Source organism: Aythya fuligula, chromosome 3 (assembly GCF_009819795.1).
Source record: "Aythya fuligula isolate bAytFul2 chromosome 3, bAytFul2.pri, whole genome shotgun sequence".
NCBI classification, from domain to species: Eukaryota; Metazoa; Chordata; class Aves; order Anseriformes; family Anatidae; genus Aythya; species Aythya fuligula.
Window position 1 is genome coordinate 61822505 of NC_045561.1, and position 14216 is coordinate 61836720.

General features: G+C 43.6%; 1 protein-coding gene across 5 annotated transcripts in view; it reads right to left on the reverse strand.

Moving 5' to 3' along the window:
- BACH2 (BTB domain and CNC homolog 2) overlaps positions 1 to 14216 on the reverse strand; it is a 184010-nt gene that overhangs the window by 95907 nt on the left and 73887 nt on the right. For 4 of the 5 annotated variants that reach the window (XM_032184051.1, XM_032184052.1, XM_032184053.1 and 1 more), the window contains exon 3: positions 3316 to 3424. The gene's annotated coding sequence lies outside the window, so the exon portion shown is untranslated. The remainder of the gene's footprint in view (positions 1 to 3315; positions 3425 to 14216) is intronic. The other variant, XM_032184055.1, reaches the window with a different exon arrangement.

Sequence of the window (14216 nt, forward strand, 5' to 3'; positions counted from 1 at the left end):
GAACACACAGGAAACCTGTGACTGAGGCGGGGAACTGAACCCAGACCATGAGTTCCAGCTGGGTGCCCCGTCCAAGCTGGGTGGCCAACAGACCACCTTTTCTACCGGGGCTTTGAAATTTAAGTTTGGTGTGTTTTTTAATTAATGTGTCATTTGTCTAGCCACTACGTTTCGTTTCACTCACACTTCTGCTTTGTGGAAGCTTTTTATTCTGCTTCTTTTTTATTTTGCCTTTAAAAAACCCACAAGTGAACATTAAACAGAATTTAAACTTCACTATTTGGTTTTCTCCCCTACCGACATCGGCCTCTCTCTAGGTCTCAGTGTTCAGTGTCCTTTGTTTGTGCACCCTGCGCTCATAATTATGGCTTGATCAAAACGTATCACTGATTTTCAAAAGGAGATTTCTTATTCACAGTTTCAAAGAATTACAGCAAATGCTTACTGCGAACAGCAGTGTTGTGAGGCAACAGACCAGACCTGGTGGGAAAACCAGAGCAAGGAGATGCACAAAAAAGGTAAGTTCCAAAGTAAATGCTCCAGTGCTGCTAGGAGTTACATCAAAATGAGCAATCAGCTGAAGAAAAGCTACCAGTAAGCCAACGCATGAGACTGCCTAGAATGTTTTAACAGTTAGGCTAATGAATCACTGTGTACATGTGAGCAATGTTCTTACAGTCAGGGTACTGCAGCTAACTAGTCTCTCTGATGGGTGAGAACAGTGTCTCTTCCATTGTCATCGCGACCTGTGGTTTAATTGATATTTGAAAACCTCTAAAGATCTTCCAGTGAAAGGCAGGTAACATACATTTCGAAGACAAAATTCTGTGGTATTACAGTATTTGCAACAAGTCAAACCATTATTTCATGAAATAATTCACACTGGGTGAAACACAAGAAGTTTCAAGACATGGAGAAGAAAAAAATATCAAATTTCCACTTGTGTGTAATAACTAACATAGTAAGAAAGAAAAAAGGACGACAGACATTTGTGAGAAAATGCTGCAAAACCACGAACTTTCAAAAGTGCCCAGAATGCTATTTTCAGCTCATGTGGATGCAGCCCAAACTATCTACAACTAACCAAGGTGCATCAGAAGAATGTCATCATTCCACTTCCACCACAGCGTCATTACCTTTTGCCCATTATTCACCCAACTCTGTCAAACCCTACAAAACAACCTAAGACTTTTATACTTCAAGCAGCTGAGCAGCTGCAAAAATAACCCTCTAAAAATATTTAATACTTAGTCCCACTCAGCAGCTGGAAAAACAATTACTGATTGAAAAATTCAGTGCTTGATATTACTTAATAGATGGGGAAAAACTATTCCTGAATCATAATTAATGTTTTTTTTAACCATTTAAAAGCATGCATCTGCTGTTTGAGGCTTCACAGAGAGACAATATGTGGCTTTCTGGCACCATTAAACACACTAAAGCAGTTGAATTTGAGGGACGTGAGGCAGAAAGCCATGGTGGAGTAGGGAATCCTTCAGGGACTTGGTATAACTGAGACTGCACAACTACCTCAGTAGCATGCACCCTGGGACACCAGGTCTGAACCCAGCCTACGACTACCTCAGGGTAAATTAAATAAATGCAGAGCTCCAGCTCCTGGTGCCACAGGGATTCAAACACCGTGACACACGATGAAAGAAAATACAGTGGTAACAGCAATAAAATGAGGCTCCCCTCAAAATGTCCACAACGCCAACAACGGGGCCTGGTCACAGTGGGGCTTCCTGCTGGGAAGTGCCGTGCCGCCATGTCGGAGGAGACCAGAAGCTCTTGTGACACCCAGAGGTGCCAGGCACCTGCCTCCCCTGCTGGGAACACCACTGGCTTGGGTTGGGGCTTACACTGCAGAAGCAGACAGACCGTGTCCAGGCAGAATGCCAGCCAAAACCAAATTTCTGCAGAATTTTCCCCAAGCAACTCCCTGACTAACTGTCCACTAGCCACATCAGAGGCATCGCACCCTGGCAGCAACCATGCCCTTTCTAACTCTTGTTCACGTCCACCCATCTTGAATCAAGCTGAGCAGTTGCCTGGTAGGCACTGAGCGATGATGAAATGGCAGTCAGGGCACCTGGCAGAACTGAGTCAAGGATTTTTGTCATGCACAACCTCACCTGGGAAGGATCCAGGTGTGCCAGTTGACTACACTGAACAGAAATCCAGAAATAAAACCTATTCCAAATAAAGCTCTCAATTGCTTTACCACTTGGGTTCAAGGACTCAATGTTGGAATTAGCACTTTTTTTTCTTTCTTTTTAAACAGGTTTATGTAAAGCAAATGTAATCTGTAGGGAATATTTTGCAAGGTGCTAAGCAGTTTGAGCAACCTGTATAATGTCCCTAACTGTAAGTGACTTGAGCCCTGAATCATTCATGCTCCTGCCCTTTTTCTCTGAAGTGCCTGTATTATCAGGGGCCATTTCAAGGGAAATACACTTAAGTCATAAATACCTCTCGTATCAGGATAACCTGCCTCATCAGCGGCAGAAAAACAAAGGCAATATAAAAAGAAATAAAATGGTGTAAAAATTCATGTCACAAACACACCTAAATGGATTATACTTTCAAAAGTAACTGTATAAAATGGCATGATGAGGTTTTCTTGGTGTACTTCTTGAAGTTTTCTAGGACGATGTTACTAACTTTAAGAGTAACCATATTCCCAATGCCATGTCGATGCACTCAATGCAAGTGGCTCTTAATCTGAAACTGGGTCTTGTTCATTGACATATGCTCATTATGGAGACAGCTGACCAAATTTGCTGCCGTTCCCAGTACACTGAGGTTCCCTACCCATACCGACAGCATGTTGGTAGACACAAACCAGTGCTCTTTTCAGATCGGTTAGGGCACCTATCCATGATGTATTTTGAATTCAGATAGGCAGATCACAGTTTATGACCCAAAGCTAAAATGCTGAAGCACACAAAGGCAGGCAGGGATGAACACTAAAAAACCCATGTATGCCACAGAGTGAAATACTGCACCGGCAAATGACAAAATAGATCAATATGTACTTTGCCAGATTTGTTTCTAGACTTATAAGTAGCTGTCTATTCTTGGAAGTGTTTAGGTACTGTGCTGTGCAGTTTTTAAGCAAGTCACCAAAAAGCCTTTAAAGGATTTTTGATAAATGCTTCAGACATGGCAGTCTGAAGCTCATGTTCTCATGGGCACTGCTACTGTCTAGTAGATATTAGTAAAACTATGAAATTATAAGGAACAGTCAAAACATCCAGAAAATGCCCCCAAAATAATGAAACCATTTTATGCTGCTTTTGAAAAAATACTTACTTACAACACAGTTCTGGAAGTGATTTCCAAGCAAGCCAACTGCTGCTTTAGACAGTTTACTGGATGGTGTGGCTCAGCTCTTTCATACAAGAAGCACCTACAGTTATATCTGGAAAAGGAAATAAAACCAAAATTCTTTGTGAGCAAATACGCAAATAAAGTCATTTTTCTTTCTAAAACCATAATCAGGTTAAAACCAGCTTTAGCAGGACTATATGAAATTCTCATGCCAAGCTTCAAGTGTGTTGTCCATTTACAGGAACAAGCACTGAAGCACAGTCAAAGCCGACCTAGGAGGCTGGAGCTGAGAGCAACCGTGTTTTGAGAACAAAAACATGCTGAACGTATCAAAGCAGCGAACAACCTGGCGCAGCTGTTTTTCTCATCTAGTTCTACTTGAAGCATTCTCAGGAAACGCAAAATGAAATACTGGCGTTAGTGTCAGAAACCTAGGTGATTTCAGCAGGGCCAAGAACTCCAGGCACCAACTTCTTTTTCTCTCTTGAGTGGGTGTTCACTTGTAAGTTTTAGACATGTTAGCAATTCAATGACTGAACGAATTAATGTTCAACTTAACAGTCATTGTTAGGCTGGGAGGTTATTACTGCTTGTTCTGTTACAGTGACAGATTAAAATAGGTTTGTATCTGAAAAGTTGTTTTCCACAATACATATTCCCTGACTTTTCGTACCAAATCATTTTCTTCCATCACGTCAACCCCTATTGTGTGACCCATCACTGTGAACTCCGCCACAACGGCTGGGATGGGCAAGGAGAAACACCACGGGGACAGACGAGGAAGAGATGGAGCTCAGCCCCTGCTCCTTCTCTTTGGGCTGCCATCTTCTTTTCTCCAAGCATTTTATGTCGCTTATACGAGACTTCTCGACAAAGGAGCACACTCACATTTGCAGGCCATGTTCTACTTTTAAAGCAAGCAAACAAAAGCACAACCCAAAAGCAAAGAGAGGGCTTGACTTCATCCAGCTACTTAGTGAACAGAGGAACCTGTTCACTATCAGGCACTATTTCCATACACAGGATGGAAAGTTGTGATTTCCCAAACCCCAGACTGGAAGGCAGGATCTTATCAGTGGAAAAAGCAAGCACCAAATTTCAAGGTTGAGCTGACTGGTATGGAAGAAGAAAAAAATACCACTACATGTCTAATTTTTGCAGACTCAGATCCATTTTGTACTAGTAAATGAGTTTTCATCCTTTCCTCCTTCATTTTTTTTTTTTTCTTTCAGGGTAGATAGCAAGCTGCTGACAACTCACACTGTACTAAGAGCTGTTCACACCGCACAAAGTGTTTACCACTCACAACTGATGCTAAAAATTAATTTACAGCACCACTACAGAAAGCTTTGACAAATTGTCATGTGTTGACACAGTCATAAGTTGTTGGTTAAAAAAAGTAACACTTCCCTCTTCTGCCACCTCATGTTTGAGATCAGGGATGGGCACATTATGCAAAGTTTGAGGGTTTGTAAGCTTCACAAATGTTTGGGCTTCACAAAACAAGCTAGGTTGTGAAACTTTTTTCTCTTACAGTTAGGCGTGTGTTTGTTGCTAAAAAGACTCTAGTAAGAAAAAAAAATATCCTTTCTCATCTACCAAGATCTGTGTGTTGTGCAAAACCAGGAGAAAAGGCTGTAAAATAAATAACCCTGCACGATAGTTGTTCTTCCCATGTGAACGATAAGATCAGACCCGTGACAAATACCCAGCTACTCAGAGCTGCAGACACCACCCACCTACTGTAGAAAGGAAAAAAAATATATAGCTGCAAGTAAGAGTTTTAATTGTTCTCAGCTGTCACACAATGTTATCTTAAGTGAACGCATTTATTTCTCAATTCTTCTGTATTGCTCTATAAGAAAAAAAAAAAAAAGAGCAGTGGTGTTCATCAGACAAGGTCCAATTCGATTTCCGTGTACTCAAGATAGTAACCATTAGTCAGCACTTGTGCCCGCGGTGGCTCTTAAATTTTAACTCCTCCTTTTCTTGGTCAGGGCAGGATAAATAACCTGTCTTGTTTACACAGCAGAATTGGTAATGGACACAAAGGCAGTTTTGGCTGAAAGGAGAAGTGTTTCAATAGTACTGTGCTAATGTAAAATGTTAGCCGCACCCTGGACTAAATCACGGCTCAGAAACAAGGCTACGGCTGGGGAGAACCAAAGCAATGGGAGATAAGCCAGGCATCCACTTGGTCAAGGTAAAATGACCTGAAGTTATCTTCATCTTTCTTTTCTCCTAAAGTTTATCTTTAAGCTGCCCGGCGCTTCTGAGAGCCATCCATGTGAAGCCAAGCTGACGTACTCCGATGTCAGTAACAAGCAGGACGTGAAGACTGCCAGTGGAAGAAAGAAGAAAGGAAGATAAGCTGGGCCCTACATCAGGCAGGAGTTGGAACACTAGAAATATTTAGGGCAGCATGACACAGCACAGAAAAAGACTGTCAGTCAAGTGGGCTTCATGGGGAGCACCGAAGTGCCACGTTTTCCACCAGCAATCTATCCTTCCAACACTGACAGCTCTCATTCAACTCCACCACCTTCTGCAGCACACACTGAGCAAGAATGCGAAGGAAATTCATTCAGGAAATTAACTTTGCAATACAAGGAATTTATTTCCCTCACCCCCCTCCCCCCAACATTCATACAAAGGGGAGATGCTTTGAGTGGTTCCTGACCCCTGAAGAAAGGCAACTCTGTACCTTCGCGGAGGTGATCCATTCACCCTACCCTGCGCCTGCAGCAGTGCAAGCAGTGATGCCTGTAATTTCTCTACAAAACCTGAGGTGCATAATCTCAACCAAAAGGAGCTCCTGCAATACATTAAGCGGATGAAATTTCATACAGACTCCTCGCTTGCTCACACCTCACACACCTTCTCTGAACTTTTTTTTTTTTCTGCTAAAATGCAGAAATCTCACACCGCACTATTCAACTGGCTTTATTGCCAGTGAAACCAATACTGTGTGAACTTGCTTTTGAGACCTTGGTTTCATGTTAGCAGTGGACTAACACAGCGATTTTTGCACAACACATGTAGAAAACTGGTAGCTCCCCATGGACCTACTCGGGCTAGCAGAAAAGCAGCACATGTCCCAGTACAGAGTTTCTTTACGACCTGAGATGTTACTCTGAAAAACGACACAGATTACTCTCTGGTACATCTAATGGAAGCAGAGACATTTACGTCATTGCACTCAGGATGGACATTATCTCGTGCTGCTGATTGGAATGATATCATCCATGATTAATTAGCTTAGATTGATGTACATTTAGAAAAGCAATCAAGAGGCACCTCCTGTCCCCCATCGATAAAATCTTGCAAAATCTCATGCAGGAGCACATGCCTGCTTTAACCAAGGCAGGGCCAGTGCAAGAAAATCAAGAAGGGTTCAGCAACTGGGCAGTGCAGACAGGGACACTCCTGTGGCCTCCCTAATCCACACCTCTGTGCTGCCCTTCAGGTTTTGGCATGGGGAGGATGGATGGCAGTGTCTTGGCCAGTCTACATCCCACTGCTATTTGCATGGTGTTAGAAGATAGCCACAAAGATGACGCTCAGCCCATCAAGCCCTCACCAAGATTTCAAAAGTAGAAGGGAACATATGAATCTGTCCTGCTCTCTTGATGAGTAATGGTTGGACTTGATGATCTTAGAGGTCTTTTCCAACCTAAATGACTCTATGACTCTATGACTCGATGATGCACAAATGTTGCCGAAGGGGTGCAATAAAAAAAAAGTGCAATAAATAAACTGAGAAATGAGTTGTATTGACACTGCCTGCATGTGATGCAGATTGAGTGACACCACATCTCTGCCTAGAAAGGAAAAAAAGGAGAGGTGCGGCTGCCTTGTTCCCTGGGCACCACTGTTCCAGCCAGTGAGGGCAATGCTGGGGTTTAAGCCGGCCCCTCCTCTCCCAAAGCAAGAGATGTCAGTGGCTACGACGTGGGTAATTTTCCTGTCTCTGCTCTGCACCCGTCTGTACATTGCTGCAAAGGTCACCGCGTCATATCTGTTACACTGAGGCCTGCCGCCCACCAGCAGGCAGGGAAGCAGCTTATCTGGGCAGCCTGGCAGGACCTCTTGCGAGCACTTGGGTGAAGGGGAAAAAACCTTGCAGCTTTCTACAGTGTGGGGGCTTCAAAAATAGCTCCAGTTCTTAAGAAGGGACTGAGATGCTCAAATTACCTTGAACTGAAAGGATCTCAACCTACACCAGCTCTGCTCTGCAAAGCCCAGAGACATCACTCCCTTTCTGACTCTCCCTCCCCAGTGTGGGAGAGGGAGCGCTGGGAAGCGACAGCTCTGTAAGCATGAAGTGGTGGGGAACAGGATCAGATCTTCCTTCGTGCCTCTCTGGAGCACACCTTAAGCTTCCAGACCTCTCAAGCAGAAGGAACCTGGTGGCTCTGTGAAGAGTTTAATCATGGGAAAACCAGCATCCACGTTTCCCCTTTTGTGGGCTCCATCAAAAAGGCAAGCACCCCTCGGGAGGCAGAGTGGGAATTGTCTGCCCCCTGCACAGAAATGTACCCAGACACATGCACATGGGCCTCCCTCTCCTCTCCCTCTCACTTTAAGCCTTTTTCTAACTGCATACATTACTGTATTTTTTCACAACTTTCTTAGCATTACATCTGTTGTATGCTGCGTAACAATCAATGCCAGCATTATCTATAGCATTAGCAAAGAAGCAAAACATGTAATTCATTGAAATAGGACTCTCTTCTTCCCCAGCTCCTCATAGCCATTTTTGGCTATGTTAAATAAATCCATCTGCTTTCCTGCTTGACTTCAATCTACTGTGATCAAACCTTTACCAAAGCTAGAAGCATTTTGTTTCTAACGAATATATTCCCATGGCTGCTCCCAAGTCAAGACTCTGCTTCTGGCTTAGACAATGTCATACAACTTTTATTGTAACGCAATGCTTACAAACAAATGAACTTTAAAATTCAGTTAAATGACAACACTCAGCTGAGGGACTCTGGAGGCTTAGCTATCACAGGAGCAAAAATCACTCTTTGTATTGCTTTTTTAGAACTGACGGTAGGATTCTCTGGATGTTTTTGAGCCACCTCATGCCAGAAAAATAACTAGATAACAAAGAAAACCTAGAGATATAGGGTTTTGTGAGACCTTTAGCAAAAGTGTTTAAATCAGACCATTTTGGTTAGTACATACTGAAATCCTCAGATCTACGTCATGTGGTGCCGCCTTGCATATGCAACCTGATTATGAGCCAACAGAAGGAACCAACTCCAGAGATCAGAGATTGGTCTCACCTGCCAAAATACAGCACTGCAGCTGTATTTTTATTTATATACAGCTTTTCCTGACCTTTCCATCCCCAGCGACTCCCACAGGAGAAAACATTGCAGGAAAGGTACCAAAGAAGTTAACTGGTAGCATATGATTCATCTTCTACCCCTGCTGATAAAGACAACTCAATGGAAAGAAGAACATATGCCCCATGTCCTCTCAGGTGTGCTCAAGGAGCAAAGTGGTGGGACACTGCAGGGAAAACCTCTGGCACTTACCCCCAAAATACAAAAGAATCCCAATTTCAGGAGTTGCTGGCGTGCAGTGAGGACATGTTCAACACACTGTCAGACCGCTCATGTTCAACAACAAATGTTGAAGAGGCGAGTGAAGGTTTCACTCAATCCTAAATCAGTCCAGTTCCTGTCTTCCCAATGGCTTCCCTCACCATCAGAAATGCTTTGGTTTGGATTTTAGTCAAGTCTGGTTTACAGTTCTCAAATTCAGCTGTTAAAAAAAAAACCCTGCTGGAACGCCTTACTCATTACGCAGCCTTGCAAAAATTATTAGCTATGTTACAAGGCATTTCCCTTTGGGGACCAGAAAGGGTGAAGAAAGGGGATGGAGAGTGACAGTCTGTGGTTTCTAATGCAGCAGCAAGAAAATAAATAAGTAAGAGGAATACAGGATATAATGTGTTTACATTTGTCAAAACAAGTTTCCTGGAGACAGTGAGGGTTCATGCTGCTGAGCTGTCAGTTCTGCTAGAAACTGCTGCCTCATGCTATCGGGAGGTCAGTCACTGACCTACTTTCTGATAGAACTGAATTAATTTGCTACTTCTGTACACAAACCTTTTTTTTTTTTTTTTTTTTTTTTTTTTTTTTTTTTTTTTTTTAAAGGGATACTCAACAAATTCTTTAGAAGTTGCTTTTTAAACCAGCTTGGAGCTTCACCTAATGGTGTGCAAGGACATTATGCTCCCTGGCATAGGGCCCACTATGCTCGGTCTGCTTATCCTTTTGGAAAAATCCATACAGAATATTTTTAATGAGTTGACACAACAAATAATGTCTGTCCTTTTTGAACTCTTACATTACACTAACACTCAAATGCTTGCGATATAACCTATTACAGACAATAACGGAGGACGGCACTCAAATAATGCTGTTCTTTGTCCAGGCTGCTCCTGAAATAGATGCCTACTGCAACAGGATTAGCTCCCCAAATAGACAGATGCATGACATGGCATATTTATAGGATTAAAACACATGGTTATTAATAGGAAACAAAATGAGTAGGCGAAACTTATAAACTAAATACCTGTTGATCCGATCATCCCCTGCACAGAGCCACACAGCAAACATCTGCACTCACTGGGAGACAGTGGTCCGTCAGGAGCTCTTACACTACAGCATTATACTCAGAAAGTGAAGTGGCAGAAGTAGGAGCAAAAGAGGTGGCATTTGCCTGCATGATTTGCTTAATGGCTACATGGACAGAGATCTAATGGCATTACAACTAACACCTGCATCGGGCCTCTCAGGCAACCTGTTCTCATACTTCTCCATCTTCCACCTGCAATGTGAAGATAAGGATCTCCTCCAAATGCTTGGCTTGGTTAGTGCTGAGACACTGGGGTAGAGACTTGCACTTTACATTCCCCAGGGTCCAATATAACAATAAGGGAGGTAGTACTGACTACCAGACAATTGCTAGTATCAAAACAGATTTATGATCACTTGAGTTCTTGGACTTGATGAGGCTGATGTTGCCAAAGATAACTATGCTAAAACTAGCACCTCCAACTTCAAGTGCATTTCTGTCAACCTTTTTAGCTTTCATCTCTGCATATTTACAAGCCCCAAATCTGAAGTTCAAATAAATCCAATAATTCACTCAAACCCACCAGGATTTGAAAACATTAGGGAAGTGTCAAGATGTCATCGAGCTTGTTCTGCGGAAAAGAGTACTTTATAGTTTCAGAAAGAAATAGACAAGGGAGCTATTTAACGAGATGGTGGCATATTGAAACATGGAGAGATAAGTAATTAATAGCTACCTTCTTTAAGTGAAAACTTTTCTGAGTGAAAGATCAGTTTATATGAAAAACTACAAGTCAATTGCTGCCATTTTGGGTGGATAAGAACTGTCACACGTTAGCATCTCCATTACCATGAAGAGTTTTACTCCTCTGAAGCAACTCACTAAGCTCTTCACATAAAACAGCAAGTGGGAAGCAAGGAACTAACAGAAGGAGATACCAAAGAAATGTCGAAGTTCACAACTATCATTCTAAGGAAAAATGTTGTAAGAAATCCATGAAAGTGGAGGAGACTCTCCCACAAAACGTTAAAGCTAAGGCAACAGATTCATTTTAGTCCCTAGGTGAAAGAGCAATTGCATGACTGTATAGACACCATCACTGGGATTCAGAACATTGGCCAAATAACTTCTATAGGTTGGTACCTCAAAACATTTTCCTATTAAAAAGGTCCAATATTCTACTAGGACGTCATTTGATTCAGAACCCTCTTCACCTTCGTGTGCGGGTTTCTTTACTAAACTTCTATACAGATTCCAGTTGAATGCATGGCACCATAAAATAAACAAAAGGGGAGAAAGGGAAAAATAGTCATGCTCCAAGAAATAGGAAGTATAAATTCATTAATTAAGCATTTAATTCTTTTTTATCTCTCATGTCTGCCTCCACAGTTTAAAGTCTCTCTTGGCAATCAACCAATTTTGGGATTCACTGCTGTCATGCAAATCATGGCAGTACTTTAGCTAAAAAGGCACTGTCAAACATAATGAAGTTTTCCTTCAGCTTGTACCCACACTGGTGCTGCACACAGCACACACACGACTTCGGAGAACTACCTGGTGAGGTGGGATATCGGGCTTTACCTACATGAGCTCACAAAGACTGCAACTTGTCAGAAGTGGCAAGGGCACAACTGTTTCATCTAGGTATTTGGGACCACATGCCATAGGAACCATACCAGAGTGTCATTTATTATGTTACCACTAACACCCAGTCTGCTTTGAAACATATTTGAGAATTTTCAGTCATTTTCTTGCATTTTCTTTCCAACCTTGCAACCACAAAGAAGTCCATCTGCACACACCTCAAAGACATACTATAAATATGGAAAAATTTTCCAGCACTTCCCCATTACGGCTCAACTTCCTTGCTGAACCAGGGTCCCCATTCCCTGTCCCGCACCCAGGGCTGCTGTGCACCAAGCCCAGGAAAGACACGCCTGAGGGGTGCCAAACTGGGCACATCTCTCTATTTGGTGTTTTAACACCTTGCTTTCACACTGGTCCTACTGCAATTGGTGTTGCAGTAGGGCAAGGGTAAGTGAAGCAGTCCAGTACGCTTGAGGAGCATTTATTATAAGGCTTTCCAATACATAACGATAGGAATCTGCTGACTCAGGTGAAGGTGGTGCTGATGTCCTCACTATAAACTCCATTTACAATGCACATTTGGCTGCTTCCCCTGACCTCATAGAATCCCAAAATGGTTTGGGTTGGAAGGGACCTTACAGGCTATCTAAATCCAACTCCCCCGCCATGGGCAGGGACACCTCCCACCAGAACAGGTTGCTCAGAGCCCCATCCAGCTTGGCCTTGAGCACCTTCAGGGATGGGGATGGGACTTCTTCCTGCTTCACCCATCCCCAGAAAGCTGTGGCCTGGTGGCCAACACTCCTGCTGCTTTGACTCCCAGCAGCGAAGGAGGCCACAGGCTCTGTGGGTAGGGACCGTAGCCCTACGTTGAGGCAGCACGGCCCACTCGGCCTCTGGGCAACGCTGCAATGGAAAGGGCGATAACCCAAATGCTAAAGAAGGGCAAATACTCAGTCCTGGAACAACAGCATGCTTTAGGCTGAACACCTGGTGGCCCACAGCTCGAAATAGAAATTTGTGTGACAAAAACTGCATGACATGAAAGTCTGTAGCAAAAAGAAACCCAGCAAGCTGCGCTGCTTAGAATCTCATTTTCCAGCCCCTGGTGAAGTCCAAGCAGCTCAAACAAGGATCTGTAACATCGCTCTATGAGTAAAAGCTATTTTAAACTAATTTTGGCAGCTACCAGGAGCTGTAACCAGGATGCCTTCCAGCGTTTTTCTGAAAGCAACTGCTGGCCAGCAGCATGTCGGGACAGCCGCTGGCTCCGTAAGGGAGGTGCCGACACCTCCTCTGCCACCCAGACAACGTGCACAGGGTTCCTGCGGCCCAGAGCCCGTCCACACAGCTCCTCGGACAGAGGAAGAGTATCATCGATAAAACCTAGACTCTTCCAAGTTCAAGAAGTTCCCCTTCCTTAAAATGAGTGTTAGAGAATACCTAGTAATGAGCTGCAAAGTCCTTTTTTTTTATAGGCGCTCGCTTGAGGTGACCCCCCGTAACTCATATCCACTTTGTCACTTCACCTTTCCAAACTTAAGACGGTAAAACAGCTTTTACAACTGCACGTGATCATGACACTTCTGAAGTATAAAAACATCTTGCGTATTTTTCCATTTTTCAACAGAAACGAACATCCCAACCCAGACATGTGGACTGTGATATCCATTTGCTACCATTTCTGATCCTGGCCACTTCTGCACCAGCCCCCAGAGACACGTGAGCTCGAGGCAGCTTCCACAAATGCCAGCACACCCCGAATTTTGTGGGAGCACAACTTGTCATTGAGAAGGCCCTGAGGCAACACAAAGCTCCCATCTCAGCTTCCTACCTGAGGATGTGTGGTCAGAGGACAAGGTGAAGCCTCATACCACACAGTATAGGCTAGAATGCATTAAACTTAGTATTTACGGAGAGGTCTACAAGAACTAAATGCCATTTTTCCAATGCGCACCACAGGAACATGTGCATCATGAGAAAGGAGTGGTGTAGTGCATCTGCGTTGGAGGGAGGGAGGGAAGGAGGTCAAGTAACACAACTTGGAAACAAAAAGCAGGAGAATTTTATGTGGAGATGGCACTGCAGGAGGAGGGGAAGAGGTTTTGTTTTGCACAACCACAGCAAGGCCTCTGGGGACAGCCACGTGCAGGGGAGCGAGGGGGACGGGCAGGAACACTGCTCACATAGCTTTGCTGGCAGAAGATGAGGTGGAGGTCATGTCCTTCCTAAGAAAACTTCTGCCTGCACTATCACCCAGGGCAAGAGTGGCTGTCCTACAGAGAAAGAGCAACGCACTCGCTTGGTCAGCCTACGCGACCCAGGGCTGAGCTTATGGAAAACAACAAATCCCAGGAAGCGAGGCTGCTCCACGCAAACCGGACACAGACAGACTGCAGCAGCTGAGATACATAACCAGAGTGACATAATGTTCGAAAATATTTCTGTGCTTACTAAGACAACAACAAACTGAACCCTGATGCTGTATTTTGGGCACAATAACTAAAGCTATCTTTAGACAGGGAAATGAGAAGTATGTGCGTACAGATGTTCCAGCACGCATGAAAAGCAGAGAATTGGAAAAAGCGCCGACTTCCAAGGCTCATAAAAATGCTTGCTGTAAATAAGGGTGGGAATAAATACACCAGGCAATGCTGAATCAAAACCTAAAAGAGCAGGCAAGAAGCCAGCAGTTGGTCATG